The following is a 20,213-nucleotide window of genomic DNA, read 5'->3' on the forward strand; positions in this document are numbered from 1 at the left end:
AGACTGTGACCCATCCCTCCCACCCACTCCCACCCCCCACTGTCCCAGGAAGCTGCATGTCTACCCCTCACCACAGGGTTTTTACTTTGGTGCCCTACTTACAATTTGGTCAGGTCCTGCTTTTAGTTTCCCTTTCAGATCTTCTTCCTCAACGTCTGTTGATGAGTGGGATCATCCCATACTCATCTTTATCTTTCTGACTTAGCTCACTTAACATAATACCTTCTAGCTCTGTCCAAGATGGGTCAGAGAAGGTGGGTTCATTGCTCTTGATAGCTGCATAGTATTCCATTGTGTATATATACCACAGCTTTCTCAGCCACTCATCTGTTGTTGGGCACCTGGGTTGCTTCCAGGTTTTAGCTATTATGAATTGTGCTGCTATGAACATAGGAGTACACACCTCTCTTTGGTTGGGTGTTATGGAGTCCTTGGGGTATAACCCCAGGAGAGGAATTACTGGATCATATGGAAGGTCCATGTCTAGCCATCTGAGAGTTTTCCAGACTGCTCTCCACAGAGGCTGTACCAATTTACATTCCCACCAGCAATGTAAAAGGGTTCCTCTGTCCCCACATCCTCTCCAGCATTTGTTACTGCTGTCCTTTTTGATGTATGCCATTCTTATAGGAGTGAGGTGGTATCTTAGTGTTGTCTTAATTTGCATTTCTCTGACAATCAGTGACCTAGAGCAGTTTTTCATATGTTTGTTAGCCTTTTGGATCTCCTTTGTAGTGAATGTTTTGTTCATATCCCCTGCCCATTTTTCGCCCATTTGCTTTTTTGGTGCTAAGTTTGCTGAGCTCTTTATATATTTTGGTGATTAGTTTCTTGTCTGATGTATGACATGTGAAGATCTTCTCCCATTCTGTGAGGGGTCTCCCTGTTTGTTTAATAGTTTCTTTGGCTGTACAGAAGCTTTTCAATTTGATGTAGTCCCATTGGCTTGTTTCTGCTTTAGTTTTCCTTGCAATTGGGTTTGATTCATCAAAGATGTCCTTGAGGTGTAGGTGGGAAAGTGTTTTACCAAAGTTTTCCTCTAAGTATTTGACTGTTTCTGGTCTGACATCTAGGTCTTTGATCCATTTGGAGTTGATTTTTGTTTCTTGTGAGATAAAGTGGTTCAATTTCATACTTCTGCATGTTACAACCCAGTTTTCCCAGCACCATTTATTGAAGAGAGCCTCCTTTTTCCATTTAATCCTTTGGGCCCCCTTATCAAAGATTAGATGTCCATAGGTGTGGGGATTTATTTCTGGGCTTTCAATTCTGTTCCACTGGTCTGTGTGCCTATTTTTGTTCCCGTACCATGCTGTTTTGATGATGATGGCTTTATAATATAGTTTAAGGTCTGGGAGTGTGATGCCTCCATTTCTGTTTCTTTCCTCAATTGGTTTTGGCAATTCTAGGTGTTTTCATGTTCCAGATAAATGATTGTAGTGTTCTATTCTCTTAAAGAAGCTTGGTGGAACTTTGATGGGTATTGCATTAAATTTATATATGGCTCTGGGGAGAATATTCATTTTGATGATATTTATTCTTCCAATCCATGAGCATGGGATATCTTTCCATTTCTTGGTATCAGTTTCTATTTTCTTGAGTAGTGACTCATAGTTTTCAGCATACAAGTCTTTCACATCTTTGGTCAACTTTATTCCTAGGTATTTGATTGATTTTGCTGAAACAGTAAAGGGGAGTGATTTCTGGATGTCTTCTTCTTCAGATTTAGTGTTTGCATAAACAAATGCCATTGATTTTTGTACATTGATTTTGTAGCTTGATACCTTGCTATATTGCCTAATAACTTCCAGTAATTTTCTGCTGGATTCTTTAGGTCTTTCTATGTATACTGTCATATCATCTGCAAATAGTGAGAGCTTGACTTCTTCCCTTCCAATCTGTATTCCTTTGGTTTCTTTCTCTTGCCTGATTGCTATGGCAAGAACTTCCAATACTATGTTGAAGAGTAACGGTGACAGTGGACAGCCCTGTCTAGTCCCCGATCTGAGGGGGAATGCTGTAGCCCTTTTAGTAGATGTTTGATATATTTAGATGGCCTCTCATTGGGTGCATAGATGTTAATAATCGCTAAGACCCCTTGATTGACTGATCCTCTGAGCATTATCTTATGCTTTTAACCTAGGGTTACTAATTTAATGTCTTTAGGATTCATATATATATATATATATATATATATATATATATATATATATACATACTTATATATATGTTCCTTTATATATTCTATCTGCTATAAGTATTAATTGGTTCACAGATTTTTAAATAATTTATCAAATTTCCATTATTTAGTAAATTTCAGAATATAATAAAATTAATAGCAGGAAAAGATACACAAACAACTCTATGTCTAAAGTACATTTACAATTTTGCTGGGAAAGTGCTTAGAAAAAATGCACAAAATATTATCTAAGCACATACCTAAACTTTATTTTTTTTAAGATTATTTATTTATTAATAAAAAAGAGAACCAGAACATCTTTCTGGCACATGGAGTGCCAGGGTTTGACCTTGGGATTTTGGTTTCTAAGTCCTTACTACCCATTGTTACACCTTCCCAGATGCTTCCTAACATCTTTTTAATTTCTTTAGAGAGTGTTTCATTGTAATAATTGAAATTTACATGATCCTGTATTCAAACTATCATTAAATTTGTTAGAAGCTTAGCGTTATGTATTTTTCCAGTGAAATATTTACTTGTAAACTCTAGCCAGACTGAGAGTTAACACTGGAGGGTCCTTCTGTATATGGTCATACTCTTTGAGAACTCCGCTGTGGGACTTTTTTTCCTTTCTTCTTTCTAGTGACCTCCAAGTGAAGTTTAAATGTATGATTGGAATAGAATAAGCAAAGTCAATTCCAATTTACTAAACTGTTTATATCTAATAGATGACAGCAGACTAACTATAATTTTCAGTTTCAAGAAGCTGTTACATGCTGCTAATATTTAATACTTATTTATTGCCACACAATAAATCACAAGTAACTTTATTTGTGATTTATTTGTGAATCAAAATATTCTTTATCATCTGTGAATAGTCAAAGCATGATAACAAGAACTAGAATGTCTTCAACACTTTTCAGTTTCCTTCATTATGTGTCCAAGTAACTAACTGATCACACAAGATAACCGTTGTATAAAGACCCTGAAAGAGCAAGTGCGAGTTTGTCTCTCTTGTCTTAAGTTGAAGGAGATTTTTAAATTGATTTCTTATTACAAATATGAGATTTTAAAAAAAAGGAAGTGGTCTAATTTAGGTAAGTTACTTATAACATTCATTGAATGATCATGTTCTGAAGACAAATTATTGTTGTATTTTCTTGACTTGTCTTCCTTCCACTTTAAATACATAGTCATTTCTTTTAGACCAATACATAATATTGGATGGAATAGTATGGTTACTAGGAAAATAATGTTTTTTTAAATAATATAAACTTTTACTATAAGCATTTGCCAAGTAGACTTTTCTCTGATGATTGGGGAATTTATAATCCCAAATTAAGCTTAAGTATTTGTTTTTATTTTTTTCCTTTCACTTTTTATTTGATAGGGCAGAGAAAAATAGAGAAGGATTGGAGAGAGAGAGAGAGAGAGATACAGAGAGAAAGAGAGAGAGAGAAAGAGAGAGAGATACAGTACTGTTCTATCATGCCCAAAGCTTCCTCTCTATAGGTGGGGACAAGGACCTTGAACTAAGGTCCTCCCACATAATGTGTTTGCTTCACCTGATGTACCACCACCTGGCTTCTGAAGTACTTTACTTTTGATGTGCTAATCATTGACTAAGTATAGTCAGATTCCTATTTTTATTGGAATTAAATTCATATTTGTTTATTAGCACTTCAAAATTTCTACTGACTTTTCAGAATATAGGTAATTAAAAGTAACACTTGATAACTTTCAAGATAACAGAAACTACAAGGAATATCTGTTTAGATTCTTCATTTCACATCAATAGACATAAATATGCCTACATCTTAATTTAAAATACCTATATGGAAATGCATTTTGTGCATTGTAAAGACAAAGATAAAATTCTTTACATAAAATGTTGCTTTAAATTTTACTTAAATTTACCTATGAGGCAAATTATTTACAATACCTTATTTTTTATTTTTATTTAGAATGTCTTATAGATTCACATAAAATTGAAAAAAAGTACAGAGAGGGTACCATATGATTTTCATGCATGGTTACATTTTATATAACTGTAGTACAGTATCAAAAATAACTTACTGTAATTTATTTGTTAAATAATAAATAACTCAGCAAGATAACTAATTTATATAATATACTGCTTTGCCATGTGCATAACACAGGTTTGAGCCCAGCCTCAACACAATGTTAAAAAAAAGAATACATATCTATGAATTGAAGGCAATAATTAATAATTAATATTAAATATAACCATACAAATACTTGAAAAATTGAATTACTTAATATTCAGCAGTCTGGATATACCAAATGTTAAAACAGATCTATCAATCTCTTTACCTATCTTTGTAAAGATAAATAAGTATATTCAATTGAATCATTAATTGCAAATATTCACATTTTTGGCCTTATAAACCAAACTGGCTACTCTAAAGGATCAGTATAATGCATCACCTCATAGTTCTATTAATATTTAAATCATTTCACCATTCTAGTAGTGTTTTGAACCACTTAGGATACTAGGAAAGTATGAATGAGAAAAAATAAAGAGGTGACATTAGGAATGATTTTCAAAATATTTTGAAAGAGTAGATATATTAAAAATGTCTCACAGTCTCTGTGAAGTCTGAGAGCATTTATGTGTAGTCATCAGTATATTTGTGAAATTAGTTCCAAGAGTTTGTTTTAAGGAAAGATTTGTATGCTAGGTTCTGGTTTTAGAATTTATAGAGTTATTTCTTAGTCAGAAACTATTTTCCAACTCATGTCCTTGCAAAGTTATTCATTTCTTCTTTTGCTTTAAGTTCTAAAGAGAATATTTCCAAACCTAAAACTTTCAACAAACACCTTACAGAATATTTTATTTACATTGATTACTGTTTATTAAAAAATGAAAATGATATAATTCTCTCAACAGTAATCTTAGTGATGCTGAAGAGTCTAAAGTGTTCAGTATAGAAGCTAGCAAATATCTCACCTGCTACTTAACTAGTGCATGAAGCCCCTGGCTCAAGCCGCAACACCACATGAAAATGTCAATCTGGGAGTGGTAAAATCACAGATGCACAAGGCTGTATGTAACACACACACACACACACACACACACACACACACACACAGAGTTTTATGTAACACCAACACACAAATTCAGGATGAAAATAGAATCCTAATTCTTATTGAGTATCCTATTACCCCTAAATGTTCAAGAGGTTATATACTTAAAGATCATTTTTGGAGGGGAGGTAATATGGCGACGGCCTGAGAAGTCGCTAACAGCGACTGCTCTGATAGCATCGTCGGCAAAGGTAGGATTTTCTGCCTTTAGCAGGCCAGTCAATAAGGGGGGGGGGGCACCAAAGAAGTTATTACAGTTTAATTTGGGTTAACAATTAGAGCAAAGGTGACACGGACTAGCGGGGCGCCAGAATTCCCAGGCGGCGCCAGGCAAGGCGAGTGCGCCGGGCATTGTCCTCCGCCCGCCCGGGAAGGCGGCTCCTCCGCCAGTTGCAGAGCGCGGCGGGCAGAGGACCCGGAGAGAGCACTTTAGCTCGGGGGCTGCCTCTTGGGAGTTGCCAGGGTCCACCGCGACCCTGAGGGTGGATCCAAAGACTTCTTGAGTATAGCTCTCATTGGATCAAAGGACTTGGAGCTAGTTTTCATTTTTGAGAAATCCTTTAAAAAAGTCTGGAGGGCGGGGTTTCCCGGAAAATGGCGCCCGGAGAAGCAGAAGCGGCCAGCCTTTGAGCTCCGGACACATCTCGTGTAAACAATAGGATTTTCTGCCTTTAGCAGGCCATCCAATAAGGGGCCATAACGGTCATACCAAGGATGTTTCTATAACTTAATTTGGGTTAAGAATTAGAGTAGGGGGAAAAAATTCTTTTTTCTTCCTTTTAATTTTCAAGCATACATCCTTCCCGCCGCCCGCCCCCCCTCCCCCCATAAGCAGTGCCTGGGACCAGCTACTAGCAGGATACCCCATACCACCAAACAGGGTTTTTTTTTTTTTTTTTTTTTTTTTTTGTTAATTCACTGATACACATTTGGGAAGTTCCTCGCACTGCTCTTTAATTACAACTCTTCTTCCTATCTTCTCCCTTTTCTCTCTCTTATCTCTCTCAATCTCTCTCTCTTTTTTTTTTTTTTTTTAATCTTGTCATACACGTCTTTCTTCTTTGACTTTCTGAATTTGTGAATTACTTTGGGGAAGAAATCTGACCCAGAGTGGACTCTCTATGTGTGTATCTCTGCTCTAGTTCCCTTTACACTCTTGTCACCCTTAGAATATACACTGGATAGTAAATTTGCATAACTGTCTATTCTTGCTATCCTCTCTTCCTTTTCTCTTTCTTCACTGGGATTTGGTTACTATTTTTTCACGGACTGGAGAAATTGTTTGGCTAACTGGTAACGATTAAACTCCTTCAATACTTACTTCAGTTGCTACGGTTATTCCGGAGGTTGGTGAGTGCAATTGTCATAAAGGTATTTAGTACAGTGTTACTTGTGCTCAAAACACAACAACTGAGGAACAACAGAACATTAAAAAAAAAAAAAAAAGAGAGAAACACATAAATTAAAAAAAAATGGGTAGATTAAAAACAAATAAAACTGCTACCCCAATGAATGAAGACAAGAGCCCAGAAGAAACCACAAATCAGTCAGAAGTAACCATAGATAAGAAAAGTATGCAAGCAATAATAAACTTATTAATCACAGAAATGAAAACAACATTGGAGGAAAGAAATGGCAGTATTAGGGAAACAACAGTTGAGACCCCCAAGGAAAATACTGATTATCTTGAGACAATTAGAGAACTGAAAGCTGAAATAGCTGTAATGAAGAAAGAAGCTGAGGCAAGGGAAAGCAGACTAACAGAAGCAGAAAACAGAATTAGTCAGACAGAGGATGAGTTAGAGAAAACTAAGAAAGAGGTGAAAGAGCTTAAAAAGAGATTGAGAGACACTGAAAACAACAACAGAGACATATGGGATGATCTCAAAAGAAGTAACATTCGTATAATTGGCCTGCCAGAGGAAGAAAGAGAGAAAGGGGAAGCAAACATCCTAGAGGAAATAATACAAGAAAATTTCCCAGACCTGAATAACAGAAAGGATATCAAGGTGCAAGAGGCCCAGAGAGTACCAAACAGAATCAACCCAGACCTGAAAACACCAAGACACATCATAGTCACAATGAGAAGAAGTAAGGATAAAGAAAGGATCCTAAAGGCTGCAAGAGAGAAACAAAAAGTCACATACAGGGGAAAACCCATAAGACTTTCTGCAGATTTTTCAACTCAAACTCTAAAAGCCAGAAGGGAGTGGCAAGATATCTATCGAGCCCTGAATGAAAAAGGGTTTCAACCAAGGATTATATATCCTGCTAGACTTTCATTCAAGCTAGATGGAGGGATCAAAAGCTTCTTAGACAAACAACAGTTAAAGGAGGCAACTATCACCAAGCCGGCCCTGAAAGAGGTATTAAAAGACCTCTTATAAACAAGAACATCACTATAATACTTGTAATATATCAGAGCAAACAAATTGTTTTTTAGAACAATGGCACTACAATACATTAAATCCATAATATCAATAAATGTCAATGGCTTAAACTCACCCATCAAAAGGCACAGGGTGGGGGGATGGATCAGAAAACATAACCCAACCATATGCTGCTTGCAAGAATCCCATCTGTCACAACAAGATAAACACAGACTTAAAGTGAAAGGATGGAAAACTATCATACAGGCTAATGGTCCACAAAAAAGGGCAGGAACAGCCATTCTCATCTCAGACACGATAGATTTTAAATTAAATAAAGTAATAAAAGATAGGCAAGGACATTACATAATGATAAGAGGATCAATCAGCCAAGAAGACTTAACAATTATTAACATCTATGCACCCAACGAGGGACCATCTAAATACATTAAACACCTATTGAAAGAATTTCAAAAATACATCAATAGTAATACAATAATAGTGGGAGACTTCAATACCCCACTCTCACACTTAGACAGATCAACAAAGAAGAGAACCAATAAAGATATAAGAGAATTGAATGAAGAGATTGACAGACTAGACCTCTTGGACATTTTCAGACTCCTCCACCCCAAAAAACTGGAATACACCTTCTTTTCAAATCCACACAACACATACTCAAGGATAGACCACATGTTAGGTCACAAAGACAGCATCAATAAATTCAAGAGCATTGAAATCATCCCAAGTATCTTCTCAGACCACAGTGGAGTAAAACTAACTTTTAACAACAAACAGAAAATTATTAAAAGACATAGAATTTGGAAACTAAACAACATGCTCCTTAAGAACCACTGGGTCAGACACTCACTCAAACAGGAAATTCAAATGTTCCTGGAAACTAATGAAAATGAAGACACAACCTATCAAAATATTTGGGACACAGCTAAAGCAGTACTGAGAGGGAAACTTATAGCTATACAATCACATATTAAACACCAAGAAGAAGCCCAAATGAACGAACTTACTACACACCTCAAGGACTTAGAGGAAGAGGAACAAAGGAACCCTAAAGCAACCAGAAGGACAGAAATCACTAAAGTTAGAGCAGAAATAAACAACATCGAAAATAAAAGAACCATACAAAAGATCAATGAAGCCAAATGTTGGTTCTTTGAAAGATTAAACAAAATTGACAAACCCCTAGCCAGACTCACCAAACAAAAAAGAGAGAAGACTCAAATTAATAGAATTGTCAACGATACAGGAGATATCACAACTGACACCACAGAAATCCAGAGAATTCTGCGAAACTTCTATAAAGAACTATATGCCACCAAGCTAGAGAATCTGGAAGAAATGGAACAATTCCTAGAAACCTATGCACTTCCAAAACTGAACCAAGAAGAACTACAAAATCTAAATGCACCAATCACAGACAAAGAAATTGAAACCGTTATTAAGAATCTCCCCAACAACAAAAGTCCTGGACCAGATGGCTTCACAAACGAATTCTACAAAACTTTCAGGAAACAGTTAATACCCATACTTCTTAAGCTATTCCATAAGATTGAAGAAACAGGAATACTCCCTTCCACCTTTTATGAAGCCAACATCACCCTGATACCAAAAGCTGATAGGGACAGAACAAAAAAGGAAAACTACAGACCAATATCTCTGATGAACATAGATGCCAAAATATTAAACAAGATCTTGGCCAACCGGATACAGCAACACATCAAAAAGATTGTTCATCATGACCAAGTGGGATTCATCCCAGGAATGCAAGGCTGGTTCAACATCCGTAAATCAATCAATGTCATTCATCACATCAATAAAAGCAAAGCCAAAAACCACATGATTATCTCAATAGATGCAGAGAAAGCCTTTGACAAAATCCAACACCCATTCATGCTCAAAACTCTACAAAAAATGGGAATAGATGGGAAATTCCTCAAGATAGTGGAGTCTATATATAGCAAACCTACAGCCAACATCATACTCAATGGAGAGAAGCTGAAAGCATTCCCCCTCAGATCAGGGACTAGACAGGGCTGCCCACTGTCACCGTTACTCTTCAACATAGTATTGGAAGTTCTTGCCATAGCAATCAGGCAAGAGAAAGAAATCAAAGGGATACAGATTGGAAGGGAAGAAGTCAAGCTCTCACTATTTGCAGATGATATGATAGTATACATAGAAAGACCTAAAGAATCCAGTAGAAAATTACTGGAAGTTGTTAGGCAATATAGCAAGGTATCAGGCTACAAAATCAATGTACAAAAATCAGTGGCATTTCTTTATGCAAACACTAAATCTGAAGAAGAAGACATCCAGAAATCACTCCCATTCACTGTTTCAGCAAAATCAATCAAATACCTAGGAATAAAGTTGACCAAAGAAGTGAAAGACTTGTATGCTGAAAACTATGAGTCGCTACTCAAGGAGATAGAAACTGATACCAAGAAATGGAAAGATATCCCATGCTCATGGATTGGAAGAATAAATATCATCAAAATGAACATTCTCCCCAGAGCCATATACAAATTTAATGCAATACCCATCAAAGTTCCACCAAGCTTCTTTAAGAGAATAGAACAAACACTACAATCATTTATCTGGAACCTGAAAACACCTAGAATTGCCAAAACCATCTTGGGGAAAAGAAACAGAAATGGAGGCATCACACTCCCAGACCTTAAACTATATTATAAAGCCATCATCATCAAAACAGCATGGTACTGGAACAAAAATAGGCACACAGACCAGTGGAACAGAATTGAAAGCCCAGAAGTAAATCCCAACACCTATGGGCATCTAATCTTTGATAAGGGGGCCCAAAGGATTAAATGGAAGAAGGAGGCTCTCTTCAATAAATGGTGCTGGGAAAACTGGGTTGAAACATGCAGAAGAATGAAATTGAACCACTTTATCTCACCAGAAACAAAAATCAACTCCAAATGGATCAAAGACCTAGATGTCAGACCAGAAACAATCAAATACTTAGAGGAAAACATTGGTAAAACACTTTCCCATCTACACCTCAAGGATATCTTTGATGAATCAAACCCAATTGCAAGGAAGACCAAAGTAGAAACAAACCAATGGGACTACATCAAATTGAAAAGCTTCTGCACATCCAAAGAAACAATTAAACAAACAGAGAGACCCCTCACAGAATGGGAGAAGATCTTCACATGCCAGACATCAGACAAGAAACTAATCACCAAAATATATAAAGAGCTCAGCAAACTTAGCACCAAAAAAGCAAATGACCCCATCCAAAAATGGGCAGAGGAAATGAACAAAACACTCACCACAGAGGAGATCCAAAAGGCTAACAAACATATGAAAAACTGCTCTAGGTCACTGATTGTCAGAGAAATGCAAATTAAGACAACACTAAGATACCACCTCACTCCTGTAAGAATGGCATACATCAAAAAGGACAGCAGCAACAAATGCTGGAGAGGATGTGGGGACAGAGGAACCCTTTTACATTGCTGGTGGGAATGTAAATTGGTACAGCCTCTGTGGAGAGCAGTCTGGAAAACCCTCAGAAGGCTAGACATGGACCTTCCATATGACCCAATAATTCCTCTCCTGGGGTTATACCCCAAGGACTCCATAACACCCAACCAAAAAGAGGTGTGTACTCCTATGTTCATAGCAGCACAATTCATAATAGCTAAAACCTGGAAGCAACCCAGGTGCCCAACAACAGATGAATGGCTGAGAAAGCTGTGGTATATATACACAATGGAATACTATGCAGCTATCAAGAACAATGAACCCACCTTCTCTGACCCATCTTGGACAGAGCTAGAAGGAATTATGTTAAGTGAACTGAGTCAGAAAGTTAAAGATGAGTATGGGATGATCCCACTCATCAACAGAAGCTGACTTAGAAGATCTGAAAGGGAAACTAAAAGCAGGACCTGATCAAATTGTAAGTAGGGCACCAAAGAAAAAACCCAGTGGTGAGGGGTAGACATGTAGCTTTCTGGGCCAGTGGGGGGTGGGAATGGGCGGGAGGGATGGGTCACGGTCCTTTGGTGATGGGAATGGTGTTTATGTACACTCCTAGCAAAATGTAGACATATAAATCAGTAGTTAATTAATATGAGAGGGGGAAATCAATTGTATGTCTCAAAGGTTCTCAGGAGACAAACTGAATCTTTTTAATAGATAGGCTACGTATTTGATATGCGGACTCTCTCAAAAGCCTAGACCAAGTAGATTGGAGGCTTCCAATAGCACAGCTATATACAAGATACTGGGTACTGTACAGCAAACCATAACAAAGGGACTTTTCAAAGTTAACCCAATTAACAAATAATGTGATGATAATATTAACTATTGATTGTCTTTTTGAACCCTAAGACAGCAGGAACCTCACATCTTCACTATAGAGCCCCTACTTCCCCCAGTCCTGGCACCCATGGATAGGGCTCACTTTCCCGTATGCTTCTCCCAATCCATACCAAATAATATTGCATCCGCCGATCACAACCTAACCAAAGCAACGATTGCCATCTCAACATGCTTCACCTCAGAGTGTATCCAGAGACTTCACGTGTGGAATGACAACCCTTCAGCTTCATTACTCGGGTGAGACCTTTCCTTTTATAGTACACTCTAATTTCATCTCAGGTAGTTCACTTTCTAACAAAGTCCCATAACCTAGACATACACCAGTTTCTGTGAGAGAGAGCGTATGCGCACACGTATCCATAAACTACTGCAAAATATATACCTGAAAGCAGGATTACACTAGAGTTTGCAGTGAGTACCTCCCCAACACTTCCTCTCCACTATTCCAATCTTGGGATCCATGTTTGCTCAACAAATTGTTTGGCTTTGTATGTTAACTCTCTTTTCAATCACCAGGTTCCAGATGCCACCAGGATGCTGGCTAGGCTTCCCTGGATTGAAGACCCCACCAATGTGTCCTGGAGCTCAGCTTCCCCAGAGACACACCTTACTAGGGAAAGAGAGAGGCAGACTGGGAGTATGGACCGACCAGTCAACGCCCATGTTCAGCGGGGAAGCAATTACAGAAGCCAGACCCTCTACCTTCTGCAACCCTCAACGACCCTGGGTCCATGCTCCCAGAGGGCTAGAGAATGGGAAGGCTATCATGGGAGAGGGTGGGTTATGGGGATTGGGTGGTGGGAATTGTGTGGAGTTGTACCCCTCCTACCTTATGCTTTTGTTCACTAATCCTTTCTTAAATTAAAAATTTAAATAAAAAAAATAAATAAAAAAAAAATAAAAAAAAAAAAGATCATTTTTGTTTATTTATTTTTTTTTTAAGGAAAGGGAATCTGTTTCAAAGTTCTTCTCAGGATTTTATCACATGGACACAATAAGCATCTTCTTTCTGTCTAAAGATATATATGAATTGGAATTCACAAAAGTGATATTCCAGCTGGGTTGAGCACAAGATTTAAATAAATTATTAAAATTAAACAGGGGGGACTTCTGGAGGTGTGATTATTGAGTAGCAGCAGCCATGTTTTGCTTTTCCTGATAAACCAGGAAAATCAATGAAAATCATCTGAAAACTCATCCAAATACAACCAGGATCAGTTCAAAAACTCACTAAGCCACAGGTCAGTAGACATGTGTGGCTTGTGGACAGAAAAGGGGTGAGGGAGTGATTCCTGCGACTAAAAAGCCATACTCAGTAATGGCTGATGTCAGAGTTTTGTAGCTGAGTTCCAGGTCTGAGTTAAAGAAATTGTGGTTTAAAAAAAGAAAGTCACTTAACCTACAGGGGAGTAGAGACACATGTGGCTTGTAGATGGAAAGGGGGTGAGTGAGTAACTCCAAGGACTAAAAACTGGTATTAGAGACAGCAGGCACCAAATTAGATCTGTGGTTGAGAGACACCACTTCCAGGTCCAAGTTTTAGCAACAAAAAACTGTTAAAGAGAAAAAATCACATAAAGGCTTACCAATTTACAACTGTGACTTCTCGAGTCTCCATTGCTGTTACCCCACAGAGGCTGGAACAACAGTAGGGAGACTACATTGACATCAAGTCACAGAACCAGCTCAGTGACTCATGATAAAATCTCCCCTCCCCACCAAGATATAGAAACACAACAACAAAGCTCACACTAAGTGAGGAAATGGGGGAATATACAGAGAGTAATGACAGAAATTGCAAATGACCAAACAGACACAGATCTGAAAAAAATTGACAGAGATAAAGTTCAGAAAACTCATTATGAAGTCAAGAAACAAAACTTGATTCAATAATTCAGTGATCATTTTACAAAAAAAAAAAAAAAAACTCATAGATAAATCTACAAAAGAAGCAAAAATAATCCAGTTAAAAAGTGGGCCAAACAACTAAACTTTCTAAAGAAGAGATACATATGGTCCACAGACACATAAAGATATGCTCCACTTCCCTTATTATTAGAGAAATGAAAATCAAAAATACACAGAAATACCATCTCACACCTGAGAAATCCATAAATCAGGAAAGGAAGAGGTTGTGGAGAGAGAAAAGGCAACTCTGCTTCATTGCTGGTGGGAATGCAAACTGGCACAGTCCCTTTGGAAGACTGTATGGAGAGTCCTTAAGCAAATAAAAATGGAATTACCTTATGACCCAGCCATACCACTCTTAGGCACTTATCCAATGGACACTTAAGCACTAATTTGAAGGGACACATGCACCCCTATGTTCATAACTGCATTATTCACAATAGCCAAAGAGTGGAAACAGCTTAAATGCCATCAAAAGATGATAGGCTAAAGAAGTTATGGGATATATGTATTCCATGGAATACTATTCTGTAATCAAAAAAGATGATGTTGTGTTTGGGACAAAATGGATGGAACTGGAGGTGATTATGTTTAATGTAATAAAGAAATGAAAGACAACTGCTAGGTGGTTTCACTCATATATATAGAATCTAGAAATCTGATTTACATGAACTTGCCAAAGGGAAAAAAATACAAAGAAAACAGAAGCAAACGAACTGTAAGACTTGGTGGTTAACTTTGTAAGCTGGTAGGGTGGGTATACAGAGCTTTGGTGGTGTGTGTGTGTGATGTGCAACTATACATTGTAATCTTACAGTCTTGTAAAAAACGATTAGTAACAAATAAACAAATAAAAGAAGATTAAACCAATGATTCACAATAAAAAAGTAATGATTAGGCATTGGTGGTATTAAAATAGATGAAAGTTTTGATAGGTATGCATATGTACAAAATAGGATACCACAAGACCTATATATAAACTTATCAAATATTTATAAATTAAATTACCTTTGAGATTTTTCCCCCCCTGGAGATTAGCAACACCTCAGTGCAAAATATGGACAGTTCAGAGTTTCAGTTCTTACTAATCCAAAGATCAACTTTAGCTGAAGTCTGGGAAACTGGAAACTCTGGTTTCCATCTGTTCTAATGACAGTTGAGTGGGATTGTCCATGGAACATTGATTTCAATATCTCTGGGGGAGGCTGACAAATACAGTTCCCTATTTAGAGTTATGTCCATGACTGGTCAAATGGCATGGCAGAGCCATCCGGCTGCTTGTCCTTTGGGAGTCTGTACATTGATCCATATTCACCTATGGTTTATCTTATGTGCTTGCTCAGCTTGTGCTAAACCAAGCAAAACCTTTTTTTTTCCTCAGTGACCTTGCTAGCCCAAACTAAAAAACAAACACAAAAAATACTAATACTATATGGTTGAGTTTGTTCTATATTACTACTAATAAAATAGTTCCTTTCCTTTATTTTTCTTTATTTACTTTTTTTTTTTTGCAGTGCTGGTGCCTTGTGCATACATAATTTCACCATTCCTATTCCAGATTGTTCAGCCTTTTGATTTTGGATCATAGAGGTAGAGACAGAGACTGAAAGAGATACCACAGCACTAGAGCTTCCCCTGGTACTATGGCTCTTCCATTCCCTGTTAATAGTCCTAGCCCAGGCTGTGTACCATATACATAAGCTATCTTTCACCCAGAAGAGTAATTTTTCTTTACATTTGGTTATTTGTCTCACTTGTTTTGATTTCAGTGACAACCTGGAAAACTGGAGCATCAAGGATTTGGGGGGAGTAGTCAATAGAAACAGGTAATTTATGAATATCAGCTGTACTGCTAAAATAAAGCTAGAAATTTTGACACCTGTCTGTACTCTTCCAACGACTTTAAGAACACTTATATTAAAATTTATTAGTTTTAAGACATGATATAGGGGGTCTGGCAGTAGCACACGGGTTAAGTGCACATGGTGCAAGTGTAAGAACTTGTTCAATGATCTGGGTTCCAGCCCCAGTCTCCCCATCTGCAGGGGGGTTGCTTCATAAGCAATGAAGCAGGTCTGCAAGTGTCTGTCTTTCTCTCTCCTTCCCTATCTCTGCCCCTTTCAATTTCTCTCTGTCCTAATAAGAGAGAGAGAGAGAGAGAGGGAGGGAGAAAGAGAATGGCCGCCAAGAGCAGTGGATTCATAGTGCAGGAATCAAGCCCAAACAATAACCCTGAAGGCAAAAGAAAAAAACAAAACAAAACGTGGTTTATGGACTAGCTATATGGTTTCTTAAATGTCTCCCAGAGTTCAGTAAAGAAGTTTAGTCAATAAATAGGAGACACATTTTTTTAAATAAATCTTGAAAGAACAGAGATTCCTTTCTGGTCTTAATATGTGTGGTGGAAATTAGTAGGTTATGGAGAGAGCAAAAGAGAGAGGGGAAGGGAGAGAGATAAAGGTAAGAGGTTTAAGATATATATATATATATATATATATATGGAGAGAGGAGGGAGAGAGACAGAGACAGAGAGACAGAGAAACCAAGAGGAGAGATATCTGTAGCACTATTCCACACTGTTCATAAAGCTTCCTTCCTAAAAGTTGGGTCCAGCGGCTTGAACCTAGTCCTTACCTGTGATAACATATGAGCTCTACTGGGTGAACTACCACCCAGATGAACTATCACCCAATCCCAAACATATACTTCAAATAGCATCTACTTTTATTTTTACTTGAGTATTTAAAATTTTAATTTCACATGTTCATTGCTCTTATTTTTGCCTCCATTAGATTTGCCTTATTCACTACTTTAAAAACAAGCTCAAGATTTACTTCTTGAGAAAACATCTTGAATAAAATGTTTTCACTTATTTATATTTAGATACTATGTTGCTTTAATCTTTGTAATAACATAAATAAATGCAGTCCAAATTTTTAAATTTTGTTTCTCAATTTTATACTGTCACTCAACTAGTGGTTTATGTCTAACTGAGCTTATTTTTTCTCTTTATTTTTTAGTTTTATTAAGCTATAATTGACACATATCATTGTGTACATTTAAGGTATACTGATTTGTCTTGCATTTATTATAAAATAACTACTACAGCTAGTTTAGTTGCAGTTCATCTCATATAATTATAAAGAGAGACTAAAAGACTCTTGTGATGAAAAGTTTTGGTAGTTATTCTTTTAATATCATACATAGATAGTATATAGCAGTGTTAACTATAGTCATCATGTTATATATTGTATCTCCAGTACTTACTACATCTTTTTTTTTAATATTTTTTTATTTATTTCCTTTTGTTGCCCTTGTTGTTTTATTGTTGTAGTTATTATTGTTGTCATTGTTGTTGGATAGGACAGAGAGAAATGGAGAGAGGAGGGGAAGACAGAGGGAGGGAGAGAAAGATAGACACCTGCAGACCTGCTTCACCACTTGTGAGGTGACTCCCCTGCAGGTGGGGAGCCAGGGCTCGAACCAGGATCCTTGCTCCAGTCCTTGTTCTTAGCGCCACCTGCGCTAAACCCTCTGCACTACAGCCCGACTCCCACTTACTACATCTTATAAATGAAGATTCATAACTTTTGGCCCTCTTCCTCTAATTCTTCCTTAATTTACCCCATAGGTTCTGGTACATCTAATAATCTTCAATCTCTCTCTCTCTCTCTCTCTCTCTGTGTGTGTGTGTGTGTGTTCCTGACACATGCATTTTTTCACTGTTCTGGCTGACTTTTTCTTTGAGAGAGAGAAACAGACAAAGAAGGGAAGATCACAGTACAGGAGCTTCCCCCAATGTGGTGCCAGGCTAGAAGCTTGACCTTACATATGATAAGGTGGGTGTCATACCCTGTGAGTGCTTTCTCCAACCTTATTTTTTAGTTAATTAATTGTCATGTGTAGGGATTTATGGTTCTGGGCCCACATTTTTTAGAAAGAGAGATATGATATATAGATATATATATAGATAGATAAAAAAGATAGAAAAAGGGAGTCGGGCGGTATCGCAGCGGGTTCAACGCACATGGCACAAAGCCCAAGGACCTGCTGAAGTGTCCCGGTTTGAACCCCTGGCTTCCCACCTGCATGGGAGCCGCTTCACAAGCAGTGAAGCAGGTCTGCAGGTGTCTGTCTTTCTCTCCCTTTCTCTGTCTTCCCCTCCTCTCCCCATTTCTCTCTGTCCTTTCCATCAACGATGACAACAAGAATAACTACAACAATGAAACAACAAGGGCAACAAAGGGGAATAAATAAATAAATATTTTAAAAAGATAGATAAAAAGGTAGAAAGAAACAGACAGAAGGAGAGAGAAAAAGACAAAAAAAAAGTGTTCCCCCAGTGAAGCTGGGCTGGTTTCAAACCTGAATCATTGATTGGCACCCTCCAGGGTGAGCTACTTTGAGGGCTCAGGATGGTTTTATATTTAATATAAAGACAGAGAGGCATTGAGAGGGAGAAGAGTGAAAAAGAGTAACATGCCGCTTCAACATGCATGGTGCTTCTCCCTTACAGAGGGTAACCAGCGACTTGAGGCTGGATCCTTGACATGATAACATGTTCTTGCACTCTACCTGGTATTCCCTTCCCACTCCAGCCTATTTTTTTTAAAGGATTTTATATTATTTTTGTCAAAGATAGTACAGTATTTATCTTTTTCTGTCTGACTTATGTCACTTAGCAAAATGCCCTTAAGTGATTGAATAATATTCCATTGTATGTTTCTGGATCCATTCATCTGTCAGTAGACACTTAGGTTAGTTTCATGTTTTCACTATTGTGAATAATACTGCTATAAATGTTGGGCTTCAGATATCTTTTTGATTTAGTAATTCCATCTCCTTTTGATATAATCTTAAACTTTGAATAGTATCTATCCAAATAAATTCCTCATGGAAGAAGGAAGTGGGACACAGGAACTTTGGTAATAGGTGTGATGAACTGTACATATACATTAAAAGATATGAGACTGACCATTAGGTCTTACAATTCTGTAAAAAAATATTAAATTACTACTAACAAAAATAACAAACAAACAAAAGCCCTTACATTTTCTCACATTAGTAGTGCTAGATTTAATATTCTTTGAATTTTACCCAATGAGAATACTAAAATTGGTAAGATTTTCATAAAGGTATATGCTTTATTCATTTTATTTGATAGGACTGAGAGAGGAGGGGAAGGTAGAGAGAGGGGGAGAGACAGAGAGACACCTGCAGCCCTGCTTCACCACTCATGAAACTTCCCCCTGTAGTACTGCAGGTGTCTCTTTCTCTTTCCCACTCTATCTCCCCCTGACTGTGGGTCTGATGTGTGTTTGAGCATGGATGGTTGACCCCCTGGAAGCTCGTCTATCAGACTCCCTTTAGCGTGCCAAACTTGTGGTTGAGTGATATGTGGCCAGAGTACGTGGGAAAATTCCAACCTTCCTATCAGCCTCTATGCATCACCCCACTCCTCCTCCCTCTGGTGGGCTTCACCCTCCTTATATTTCTATTTCCCCGTTCCTGCATCACCATCCATACCTTCTCATTACCTTGCTCTCTTTTCCCTTATAAGGAGATATTGGTCTCATTGGCCAGCTGGCTACTTCTCCTGCACAGCTACCCCTTTATAAACTTGTAACTGCATCAATAAAGATATTCTGTTTCCCTCAAGAGTTATACCCTTATTATCTTGTAATTTTGTAAATCAATATTAACTCACTGATATAACTCAAAAAAAAAAAAAGAAAAATGTTTGCTGGGAGTAGTGGATTCATTTTATAGGCGCTGAGCCCCAGCAATTATCTTGCTATCAATTATAAAAAGAGAGGCTCTCATGTCTGAGGCTCTGAAGTCATGGGTTCAATTCCTAGCACTACCATAAACCAGAGCTGAGCAGTGCTCTGGTAAAGAAAAAATAAAAATAAAATTCTTGCCCTTAAAAATTTTGTGAAATATATATATCTTCAAATAATAGGTGGAATGGTAGAACTGTAGAGGTCACTTGTCTTTTGTATGTCTCTCTAGTGTTCTATTTTACAGAGCTCACAACCGTTTTATTTACTGATCTTTAGAAAATCACACCTAAAAGATCAAATGTGGGAAAGAACTGAATCAACAAAATAAAACAATTATTGTTCCTCATATCTTGGCCAATGAGATAAAATGAAATGAATATGTGGAAGTGTAGATTAAAAACAAACAAACATACAGTCATATTCAGGAATGTTGGTGTCATTAACTCTTAGTTGTAAAAGTAATTACTAAGAGTATTTATGCTCTTGAATAGT

At 37.4% G+C, this 20,213-nt stretch overlaps 1 long non-coding RNA gene across 1 annotated transcript in view; it reads right to left on the bottom strand.

Annotated features, from left to right (window-relative positions):
- The window catches only part of LOC132537667 (uncharacterized), a 58,717-nt gene extending 44,611 nt beyond the window's left edge, over window positions 1-14,106 (bottom strand). The window contains exon 1 of the long non-coding RNA XR_009549131.1: window positions 13,617-14,106. This is a non-coding gene — a long non-coding RNA (uncharacterized LOC132537667). The remainder of the gene's footprint in view (window positions 1-13,616) is intronic.
- Window positions 14,107-20,213: the final 6,107 nt, after the last annotated feature.

The sequence above is a fragment of the Erinaceus europaeus genome, chromosome 3, assembly GCF_950295315.1.
Source record: "Erinaceus europaeus chromosome 3, mEriEur2.1, whole genome shotgun sequence".
NCBI lineage: Eukaryota > Metazoa > Chordata > Mammalia > Eulipotyphla > Erinaceidae > Erinaceus > Erinaceus europaeus.